This window comes from Hemitrygon akajei, unplaced genomic scaffold, assembly GCF_048418815.1.
Source record: "Hemitrygon akajei unplaced genomic scaffold, sHemAka1.3 Scf000243, whole genome shotgun sequence".
In the NCBI taxonomy this organism is placed as follows: Eukaryota; Metazoa; Chordata; class Chondrichthyes; order Myliobatiformes; family Dasyatidae; genus Hemitrygon; species Hemitrygon akajei.
The window spans coordinates 9,685-21,639 of NW_027332123.1; the positions used below are offsets into that span (position 1 = coordinate 9,685).

Genomic DNA, 11,955 nt, shown 5'->3' on the forward strand with positions numbered 1-11,955 from the left:
CTCAGGCCATCCGTATCTCTCCCTCCTCCAACTTCCATCATCCGGATCTCCGCCCACCCTCCCTCTCTCACCGCTCCTTTCTTTCTTCGTCCCTCCCTTCCTCTCTTCCATCTCCCAGATTGATCTACCATCTGGGATCTTGTGACAGTATTTGTCGGTGTACATTTTACCAACCAATCAGGCCAAACAGGTCCTCCGCAATCAAATCGACCAGTCTAATCTCCCCTGGCCCCACCCCCTTAAACAGTGGAGACCAACAATAGCTCATTAGACCCTCTCCATCACGTCTGGTACACTGCCCTAATCAGCCACCTGTTGTCTTACTCCAAAGATGGAAATCTTACATGTCTACATCCATGGACACTGTCTACATTTCCTGCTGTCTCCGTGAAGCAACCAGCATAACCATAGACCCCGACCCAACCCAGTCCGACTCACTCCCATCGGGGAGAATGTTACGAAAGCACGTCCCACCGGTCTCAAGGACGGCTTCTGCCCCGTTTTTATCGGACTATCGAACGGCCCCCTAGGACAACGTGGAGGGAGCTTCACTCGGTGTCTGCCTCCAGTCGTGTGTGATAGGACCATGGGGTGGGAGCATCACTGTGTGTCTGACCCCAGGAGTTTGTGATGGAACCGTGCGGAGGGAGATTCACTCTCTGTCTGACCCTCAATCTTCTGTGTCCAGCTGAACGTGATGTGCTGTACGCGGAAGTTAATTTCAAGACCCTCTCGGCAACCCGAGTCCGGACAGATCGAGATCAGTTTCATCTTTGTTAGTTTGTCCCTGTTTAGGTGACGTGTCCAATCCTGTCGAGAGATCTCAGGGAAAACGTACAGTTGACCCTAATGATTCCATGTTTGAGAATAACACGGAGGAAACGCATGAGAGATGCGAAGTTGGGGGGGGGGGGGATTCTCTGTCTGACGATCGGTGCGGAGTGTTGCGCCCTGGGAGGGGCGGATGTGAGGTAGCGCCGTGGGATGGAGAGTGAAGGGAGTGCTGTGGGAAGATGACATGGTATGCAGAGGAAGGCGCAATGAGGAGAAAGCGATGTGGGGAAGGGGTGGTGGAGATCAGTTAGATTCGTGTTGTTGTAGTGAGGAAGCAGGACTGTGGGTGAGACGCTGAGAAGGAGCGCGGTATTAAACCTTAACCACCTCTCCCTTTTCTAACACCACTCTCTTTCCCCTCTTTCCCCTTCTATCACACCGTCTCCTCTCTCCCTCCATCCCCTGTCTCTCCCTCACACTATTTCTCCTACTGTCTCCCACTGTCCCGTACTCTTCGTCCTCTCTCATTGCCCCTACTCCCTCCGGTCTCTCTTCTATCACAGTCACCGTCTCTACCACTCACGATCTCCCTCTCTATCGCTCTCTCTCTCTGCTCAGTCAAATACCCCCGTCAACCCCGCCCGTTCTTCCCATCTCTCTCTGTCTCGAAGTTTGCCGCTCATCTCCCCTCCACGCTCTCTCTTTCTCTCCATCCATCTCTCCCGCTCCACGACGCTCTCCCTGCTCGCTCTTTCCCCTCTCACTGAAATTCTCTTGCTATCGCTTCCCCATCCCTCTCCCACTTCCGCCCGCCTTCCCTCTCCCTTCTCATTCCTCTCCATTCATCTCTCACGCCTCTCACTCCGCTCCCCCCGACACAGTCTGCCCCCTCTCCCCTTTCTCTACCCGTTCTTTCTCTCGCATTTTCCTATCCAATGCCCACATCGCGCTCTCCCCTCTCTGTCCATCGTTTTCGCCTTCTCTCTGTCTCCACGTCTCTGTCCTCTCGCTCTCCCCGCTCTCACTGACCCTCTCTCTCGCTACCTCATACGCTCTCTCCCTTCACTTGCCCCTCTCTCTCTTCTCTGTCTCCGCGACTCCCTCCCCCATTCCCTACCGCTCTCACACTCTTCCTAATCTGCCTGTCTCTGTCTCTCTCCCAGACGGTCTGAACTCCACCTACTCGGAGCTGAACATTCGGAAAAAGAAACCCCGCATGGATGAGGACGAAGATACTCCCATTGCCTCGGGAACCGGCGGTCTGTCAACCACTGCACAAACAGGTCAGAGTTCACAGTGATGACGTCAGTCTAATGTCCCCTGGCCCCACCCCCTCATACAGAGCAGCCCAACAATAGCTCATTGAAGTCCCTATCCATCACGTCTGGTACACTGCCCTAATCAGCCGTCCTGCTGTCTTACTCCAAAGATAGAAATCTGACATGTTCTCTCCGTGGACATTGTCCACATTTCCTGCTGTCTCCGTGAAGCAGCCAGCATAACCACAGACCCCCACCCAACCCAGCCGGTCTCCCTCCCATCGGGGAGAAAGGTACGAAAGCTCGTCCCGCCAGTCTCAAGGACGGCTTCTGGCCCGTTTCTATGGGATTATAGAACGACCCCCTGGGACGATCAGATGGAGTCCTGACCTCACGATCTACCTCGTCCTGGCCCCTTGCACCTGATCGTCTGCCGGCACTGCCCTCTCTCTGTAACTGAGACTCTTTATTCTGTAGGACCTCTCCTGATTGTGATGTATATAGAACCATTCAAACATAGAAAACATACAGCACATTACAGGCTCTTCGGCCAAAAATTTGAAACGAACTCGTCCCTACCTTCGAACTACCAAGGCTTTACCCAGAACCCTCTATTTTTCTAAGCTCGATGTCCTATAAAAGTCCCGATCGGTTCCTCCTCCACTACCGCCACCTGCAGGCAATTCCATGCACTCACCACTCTCTGAGTAAAATGACAACAACGTCCTACTGACATCACCTTTGTACCAAGCAGCTTAAAGCATGGTCGCTCGTGCGAGCCATTTCAGTCCTGCGACAAAACCTCTGACTATCCACGCGATCAATGCCTCTCATCATCTTTTATCTCTATCAGGTCACCTCCCATCCTTCGTCGCTCCAAGGATTAAAGGCCGAGTTCACTCAAACTATTCTCATAAGGCATGCTCACAAATCCAGTAAACATTCTTGTCAATCTCCTCTGTACACTTTCCATGGATTGCACATCTTTCCTATAGTGAGGTGACCAGAACTGAGCACAGTACTCCAAGTGGGGTCTGACCAGGGTCCTATATAGCTGCAACATTACCTCTCAGCTCCTAAATTCAATTCCACGATTGATGAAGGCCAATACAACATCCGCCTTCTTAACCGCAGAATCAATCTGCGCAGCTGCTTTGAGCTCGGACTCTAAGATGCCTTTGATTCGCCACACTACCAAGTGTCTCACCATTAATACTATAGTCTGCCATCGTATTTGACTGATAAAAAAGAACAGCTTCACACTTTACTGGGTTCAAATCCATCTGCCACTTCATTAGCCCAGTTTTGAATCCTATCAATGTCCCGCTGTAACCTCTGACAGCCCTCCAACTATCCACAACACCCCCAAGCATTGTGTCATCAGCAAACCTACGGAACCATCCCCCCACATCTTCATTCATTTCATTTATAAAAGTCACGAAATATAAGGGCCCCAGAACAGATCCCTGATGCGCTCCACTGGTGATCGACTTCTGTGCAGAATATGACCCGTCTACAATCACTCTTTGCCTTCTGTGGGCAAGCCAGTTGTTGATCCACAAAACAAGATCCGCTTGGATCCCATCCCTCCTTAATTTCTCAGTAAGCCTTGCATGGAGTATCTTATAAATTGCTTTGCTGAAGACCACATTCACTACATCCACTGCTCTTCCTTAATCACCTTCTTCTTCCTTTAGTCACATCCCCACAAGAATTCAATCTGTCTCGTAAGGCACGATCTGCCCTTCACAAAGCAATACTGACAACTTCTAAACATATTATACCTCTCCAAATGTTCATAAATCCTGCCTCTCACGATCTTCTCCATCAACTTACCAACCGCTGAGGTAAGTCTTTCTGGTCTATAATTTCCTGGGCAAAGTCCTCTCACTTTCTTGAAAAAGGAACAACATCCGCAATCATCCGGAACCTCTCATTTTTCCATTGATGATGCAGAGATCATCGCCAGAGCTTCAGCAATCTCTTCCCTCGCCTCCCACAGTAGCGTGGGTTATATTTCGTCCGGTACCGGCGACTTATCCAGTTTGATGCTTTCCAAAAGCTCCATTACTTCATCTTTCTTAATATCTACATTCTCAGGCTTTTCAGTCTGTTGCAAGTCATCACTACAGTCACTAAGATACTGAAGTAAGGTATTCATTAAATAGCTCCTATTGTCTTAAGAAATATTTATTGTGATCTTATGATCACATGGTATCTCCACAGCTGCGCAAGAACGGGAGTCGAAAGTGAAGATCGGAAATAGACCGTACCGTCTGATCTGCCTACTCTGCCTAGTTACAGCCGCCCTAATCGTGATTGTGGCCGGTCTCTCGATCCATGGTGAGTGGAACGTCTGCGGATGGAGTCAGACCGTAAATTAAGAAAGTGGAATATAATGAGATTTTAAACCACAACAGTAAAACCAAACCACCCCTTACCATAACACCGATGGAAGAAGGCTGCATACATGAGGTTTAGGAAGCGAGGATCATACGAGTCTATTGAGGAAAATGGGGCAGTAAGAAAAGAGATGAAGAAGGGGTTGTGGACAGAAAGAAGGGAGCAAGAGAAGGCACTGGCGAGTAGGGTAAAGAAAACCACAAGGCATTCTTCAATTATGTGAAGAACAAAAGGATGATAGGAGTGAAGGTAGGACCGATTAGAGATGAAAGTGGGAAGATGTGTCTGGAGGCTGTTGAAGTGAGCGAGGTCCTCAATGAATACATCTCTTCGGTATTCACCAATGAGAGGGAGCATGATGACGGTGAGGACAAGATGAGGGTGTTCGATGTTCTGGAGTATGCTGATATTTACGGAGAGGAGGTGTTGGACTTCTTAAAATACATTACGACGGATAAGTCCCCGGGGCCTGACGAAATATTCCCCAGGCCTGCTCCACGAGGGGAAAGAAGAGATTGCTGAGACTCTAGCTAGGATCGTTATGTGCTCGTTGTCCACGGGAATGGTATGGTAGGATTGGAGGGAGGCGAATATTGTCCTCTTGTTCAAATAAGTTAGTAGGGATAGTCCGAGTAATTATAGCCCAGTGAGCCTTATGTCTATTTTGAGAAAGCTGTTGGAAACGATTCTTCGAGATAGGATCTATGGACATTTAGAGAATCATGGTCTGATCAGGGACAGTCAGCATGACTTTGCGAAGGGCAGATCGTATCTAACAAGCCTGATAGAACTCTTTGAGGAGGTGGTAGACAGGCTGACTGACATACGTTATTGATCACGAGGGAAATTGGGTTTCGTTATAGCCGCACCAACCAAGAAATGTGAAGAAATAAGCAATATACAACAATAACTAATTAAATAATAAGTTAATCATGCCAAGTGGAAGTAAGCCCAGGACGAGCCTATTGGCTCAGGGTGTCTGACACTCCGAGGGATGAGTTGTAAAGTTTGATCGCCGCAAGTAGGAATGACTTCCTATGACGCTCAGTTTTACATCTCGGTGGAATGAGTCTCTGGCTGAATGTACTCCTGTGCCTAACCAGTACATTGTGGAGTGGATGGAAGACATTGTCCAAGAGGGCATGCAACTTGGACGGCATCCACTTTTCAGACACCACCGTCAGAGAGTCCAGTTCCACCCCCACAACATCACTGGCCTTACGAATGAGTTGGTTGATTCTGTTGGTGTCTGCTACCATCAGCCTGCTGCCCCAGCACACAACAGCAAACATGATAGCACTGGCCACCACAGCCTCGTAGAGCATCGTAAGCATCATCCGGCAGATGTTAAAGGACCTCAGTCTCCTCAGGAAATAGAGACGTCTCTGCCCCTTGTTGTAGACAGCCTCAGTATTTCGTGACCAGTCCCGTTTATTGTCCATTCGTATCCACAGGTATTTGTAATCCTCCACCATTTCCACATTGACCCCTTGGATGGAAACAGGGGTCACCGCTGCCTTAGCCCTCCTCAGGTCCACCACCAGCCCCTTAGCCTTTTTGATAAGTCAGATAGATGGGGGTAATGCAGTGGATGTGATATACATGGAATTTAGTAAGGCATTTCACAACGTTCCGCACGGGAGAGCTTATTTAGAAAGTCAGAAGGCATGGGATCCAGGGAAGCTTGACAGGGTGGATTTACAATTGGCTTGCCTGGAGAAAGCAGAGTGTCGTGATTGAGGGAGTACACTCGGATTGGAGGGCCGTGACTAGTGGTGTTCCTCAAGGATAGGTTCTAGTACCTCTGCTTTTCGTGATTTTACTAACGACATGGACGTTGGTGTAGAAAGGTGGGTTGGCAAGTTTGGAGAAGACACAAAGTTTGGTGGTCTTGTGGATAGTGTTGAGGATTATCGAAAATTTCAGAGAGACATTGATAGGATGCAGTTGTGGGCTGAGAAGTGGCAGATGGAATTCAACCCGGAGAAGTGTGAGGTGGTACACTTTGGAAGGACAAACTCCAAGGCAGAGTACAAAGTAAATGGCAACATACTTGGTAGTGTTGAGGAGCAGAGGGATATGGGGGTGCATGTCGACAGATCCCTGAAAGTTGCCTCACAGGTAGATTGGGTAGTTAAGAAAGCTTATGGGGTTTTAGCTTCAATAGTCGCGGGATAGATTTTAAGAGACGCGATGTAATGATGCAACTCTATAAAACTCCAGTTGGGACACATTTGGAGTACTGTGACCAGTTCTGGTCGCCTCACTATAGGAAGGATGTGGAAGCATTGGAAAGGGTACAGAGGATATTTACTAGGATGCTGCCTGGTTTAGAGAGTATGGATTATGATCAGAGATTAAGGGAGCTAGGGCTTTACTCATTGGAGAGAAGGAGGAGAAGAGGAGACATGATAAAGGTGTACAGGATATTAAGAGGAATAGAGTGGACAGCCAGCGCCTCTTCCCCAGGGCCCCACTGCTCAGTACAAGAGGACATGGCTTTAAGGTGAGGGGAGGGAAATTCAAGGGGGATACTAGAGGAAGGGTTTTTTACTCGGAGAGCGGTTAGTGTGTAATGCACTTCCTGAGTCAGTGGTGGTGGCACTGGTGATATTTAATAGCCTACTAGACAGGTATATGGAGGATTTTAAGGTGGTGGGTTATATGGGAGGCAGCGTTTAAATGGTCGGCACAACATTGTGGGCCGAAGGGCCTGAACAGTGCTGTACTATTCTATGTTCTATAACACGGACGCACCCGAAAAGCCATTCACCGTAACATCAACAATGTTGTTACCGTTGCACAGTCACGACCTTCAACGAGACACAGATACATTCCTGACCGCAACACAGACACGACCATCGGCGTGACACAAATATGACGCAGACCCCCATTGTAACATCAACAAAACCTTCACCAGGACATTGATATACCCTTCAGGGTGACACAGACACGTCCCGCAAGGTGGCGCCGACGCCTCTCACTGTGCCACCAGCACATCCTTCACTGTGACACCCTTCACCGTGACACTGACACTCTCTGTGACCCGTTCGGTAGCGTGACGCTAAACGCTAAACATCCTTCACCATCTCTCTCAGTATCACAGATTCGTCAGTCTAAGATCACCTCCGACCGAAACTGCCATGAGATAAACTCAAGCGTTGAATCCGAGGCTTCTCCGGTCAAATTTAATCTGACCGATCACCAGTTCACTGAGATGGAAAAGAAATACAGATCTGTCAACGAAACCAAGGCTCAAATCTGTGAATTGTTGACCAGCAGAAGAGGTGAGGCATCATCCCCCTCTTTCAGCCGCTCGTCATCACAGGGCAGGCATGGAGAGAGGAAGCGTCACTCTGTGTGTGACATCGGGAGTGTGTGAAGAGATGGTATTGGAGATGATTCACTCTGTGTTTGATCCGGCATGTGTGATTGGACTGCGTGGAGGGAGTTTCCCTCTGTCACTGAATCCAGAAGAGTGTGATGGGACGTGAAGGTGGATTCACTCTGTGTCTGACCACGGGATTGTGAGCCGTAACATTTCAGCTTCACTCTATGTCTCACTCCGGGAATGTCTGATGGGGCAATATGGATCCAGCTTCACTCTGCGTCTGACAGCGGGATTGTGTGACGGGACAGTGCCCAGAGAGATTCACCCCATGCCTGACCCCTGAAGTGTGTTATGGCAACGTGGAGAGAGCGTTTCACTCTGAGGCGGGAGTGTTCGACGAGACGGCACAGCGGGGGCTTCACTGTATGTGTGAATCCCAGAGTGAGGGATGGGACGGAACAGAGGAAGCATCACTCTGTGTCTGAATCCGGGAGTGTGTAATGGGACAGGGTGGAAGGAGCTTCACTCTATGTCTGATTCCCGGAGTAATGGGATCGTGGAGAGAGAACATCTGTGTCTGACTCCTTGACCGTGCGAGGGGGACAGTGCAGAGGGGCGTTCATTCGATGTGACACCGGATTGTGTGATTGGATGTTGTGGAGCGAGTCTGAACCCGTCAGTGTGCTATGGGAGAGTGTGGGCGTTACTTGGCTTTGTGAGTGACCACAGCTGAGCGTGATGGGACGGTTGAGAGAGAGCTTCACTCTGTGACTCGCCAGGAGGTTTGTGATGTACGGAAGACGTAATGAGGGAGATTTACCCTGAGTTAGGTTCGTGAGTGTTTGATTTGACAGTGTGGAGGCAGCTTACCTCTGTTTCTGACCCCGGGAGTGTGTGCTTGGACGGTGTGTAGGGAGCTTCGCTCGTTTTCTGACCCCTGAGTTATTTGGTGTTACTGGGCAGAAGGAGCATCATACTCTTTCTGACAACGGGAGTATGCAAAGACAGGATGGTGCAGAGAGTGTTTCAATTCCAATCTAACCATGGGGAGGATGTGTTGGGGAAGTGTGGAGGGATGCTCACTCTGTGTTTATCGGCAAGACTGCGTGATGGGAGAGCATGCAGTGAGCTTCATTCCATGTTTGACCCAAGGAGTGTTTGATAGCGTGGTGGAGTGAATGATTCAGTCTGAGGCTGACACCGATCGTGTGTGATGGGAGAGTGTGGAAGGAGAATCACTCTGTGTCTGACACTGGGAGAGTATAATGAGTCCGTGAGACAAGAGCTTCATTCTTCGTCTGCTCCAAGAATGTGTGACGTGACATTGTGGATGGAACCCAAATTTGTGTCTGACCCATCAGGAAGTGTGTGATTGAACGGTCTGCAGGGACCTTCACTCTATAACTGACTCCGGGTGCCTGTGATGGGACGGTGTGAAGGGAGACTCACTCTGTGTCTGACCCCGGGAGTGTGTGATGGGACGGAGTCGGGGGAGATTCACTCTGTGTCTGACCCTGGGAGTGTGTGGTGGGAAAGTGTGGAGGGAGGTTCACTCTGTATCTAATCTCGGGAGTGTGTGAAGGGGCGGTGTGGAGGGAGATTCACTCTGTGTCTGAATCTGGGAGTGTGTGAGGGGTCGGCGAGGAGGAAGATTCGTAAGAGCGTGTGGTTGTACAGTGAGCAGCGTGCAGTCTGGACCCATGAGTGTGTGATGGGGCCGAGAATGAGTCTGTGTCTGACCCCGGGAATGAGCATGATGTAATAATGTCAGGGAGTTCCACTCTATGTTTACTCCTGGATTCTGTGAAGGGACAGTGCTAAAGCAGAGTCCCTCAGTGTCTGGCAACGGGTTGCGTGATTGGATAGTACTGAGGGAGCTAATTCATGTCTCACCCCGGGAGAGTGTGACGGGACGGTAGGGATTGAAATTCTATTTGAGTCTCTCCCTCACAATCTCTGTGATAGGATTGTCGAAAGGAGCTTGTAACTGACTCCTGAAGTTAGGGATGGGGCGGAGTTGAGGGAGCTACACCTGGTGACGGGTCCCGCGAACGTGTAATTGGATGCCGTGGCAAGAGTTTCAATTTGAGTCTGACAGCAGGAGCGTGTGACGGGACGGTGTGAACGTGCTTCAGTTTGATTCTGACGACGAGAATGCGTGAGAGAAGGGTGTGAGGGTAGTTTGTATTTGACCCCGGGAACGTATAATGGGGCATTTTCGGGGGAGTCTCACTCTGTGACTGACCCCGGGAGTGTGTAATGGTACAGTGTGGAGTGAGCTTTACTCTGTGTCTGACACAGTGTGTTTGCGATGGGATGCTATGCAGGGAGCATCACTCTGTGTCTCACCCCAGGAATGAGCATTGGGAGAGTGAGGAGGGAACTTCACTCTGTCTTTTACCGGAAGTATCTGATGGAACAGTGTAATACGGAGCTCACACTGGGTGAAACCCCTGGGAGTGTGATGGGACTGTATGGAGGGAGTGTCACTCTGCGTCTGACCTCTGTCGACTGTGACAGGATGATGTGGAAGGAGCTTCACTCTGTGACTGACACAGTGTGCGTGTGATGGAATGCTATGGAAGGAGTATCACTTATATCTGACGACTGGATTTTGTACGTGACGGTGTGGAGGGAGTTTTAGTCTCTGTGTCTGACCCCGGGAGTGTGTGATGGGACGGTGTGGAGGGAGATTCACTCTGTGTCTGACCCCGGGAGTGTGTGATGGGACGGTGTGGAGGGAGATTCACTCTGTGTCTGACACCGGGAGTGTGTGATGGGACGGTGTGGAGGGAGATTCACTCTGTGTCTGACCCCGGGAGTGTGTGATGGGACGGTGTGGAGGGAGATTCACTCTGTGTCTGACCACGGGTGTATGTGATGGGACGGTGAGAAGGGACCTTCACTCTGTATCTATCCCCAGGAGTGTGCGATGGGGCAGTGTAGAGGGAGCTTCACTCTGTGTCTGAATCCGGGGGTGCGTGATAGGACTGTGTGGAGGAAGATTCACTCTGTGTCCGACCCCGGGAGTGTGTGATGAGACGGTGTGGAGGGAGCTTCAGTCTGTGTCTGACCCTGGGATTGTGTGATGGGTCGGTGTCTGTCTCCCGGCGGATTCACGGCTACTTGTTTGGAAATTCCAGAGCCAATTTGTGAAGGGACCGGTGGGGAGGGTGTTTCATTCTGTACTTGACCAGTTGAGTGTGATGGGTCGGTGAGGATGGATCCTCTTTCGGAGTCTGACACGCAATGGATGTAATGGACGGTACGCAGGGAGATTCACTGTTTCTTTTTTCCCAATTTCCAGCGCAAGCGTTTTCCCAGAACTGGATCAGAAATGAAGGCCCGTGTTATTTTATATCCACGGTTAAAACTTCCTACGATGAAGCGAAGCAGAATTGTTCGAAATCTGATTCTAAACTTCTTGAAATAAATTCAGCAGAAGAAGAGGTACGTGTCAGATCGACGGAAGATATATCCACACCAGAGGGAAGCTCCCTCCACTCCGTTGGATCTCACACTTCCGTGGTCAGACACAGAGTGAAGCTCCCTCTTTCTCGTCCCAGCACAGACTCCTGCTGTCCGAAACTGAGTGAATCTCCTTCACACCGTTCCATCACACATGTCCGGGGTCAAACACTTAGTGAGGCCCCCTCCACACCGGCACATCATACAGTCCCGGGTTCAGACACAGAGTGAATCTCCCTGCACACCGTCACATCATACAGTCCCGGGTTCAGACACAGAGTGAGGCTCCTTCCACATCGTGCCATTCACATTCTCGCGTGGTGAGTCACAGTATTAAGCTCGTTCAAAACCATCAATTAACACTCTCCCGGGTTCAGTCATAAACGGACGCAAAGTAAATATCTTTGGAATTCAATCATTAATGATAGCAATTTAATTTCACAGAATTTTGTTGCCAAAGCTATCCGCGACGAAGGCATTTCACACTGGATTGGAAAATGCAAAGACAGGTGAGATTTTGGATCTTGCAAGTTTCTGAGAAGAAAGTGGGTCGTCGGATTGATACAGGCTGCCAGAAGCGAGTGGGCAGTGGATTGATTTTGGGGACTGATACAGGCTGCGAGATGGTTGTGTGCAGTGAGATTAGTTTGTGGTCAGACACGGTTTGCTAAAGGGAGTGGACATTGGTATGAGTTTGCGGACTGACAAGGGCTGTGGGGA

At 49.9% G+C, this 11,955-nt stretch overlaps 1 long non-coding RNA gene across 1 annotated transcript; it reads left to right on the top strand.

Moving 5' to 3' along the window:
• The first annotated feature begins 7,569 nt into the window (after window positions 1–7,569).
• On the top strand, window positions 7,570–11,745 carry LOC140724484 (uncharacterized). The gene is made up of 3 exons (XR_012098142.1): window positions 7,570–7,723; window positions 11,075–11,217; window positions 11,680–11,745. It is a non-coding gene; the product is annotated as an uncharacterized lncRNA (long non-coding RNA).
• Window positions 11,746–11,955: the final 210 nt, after the last annotated feature.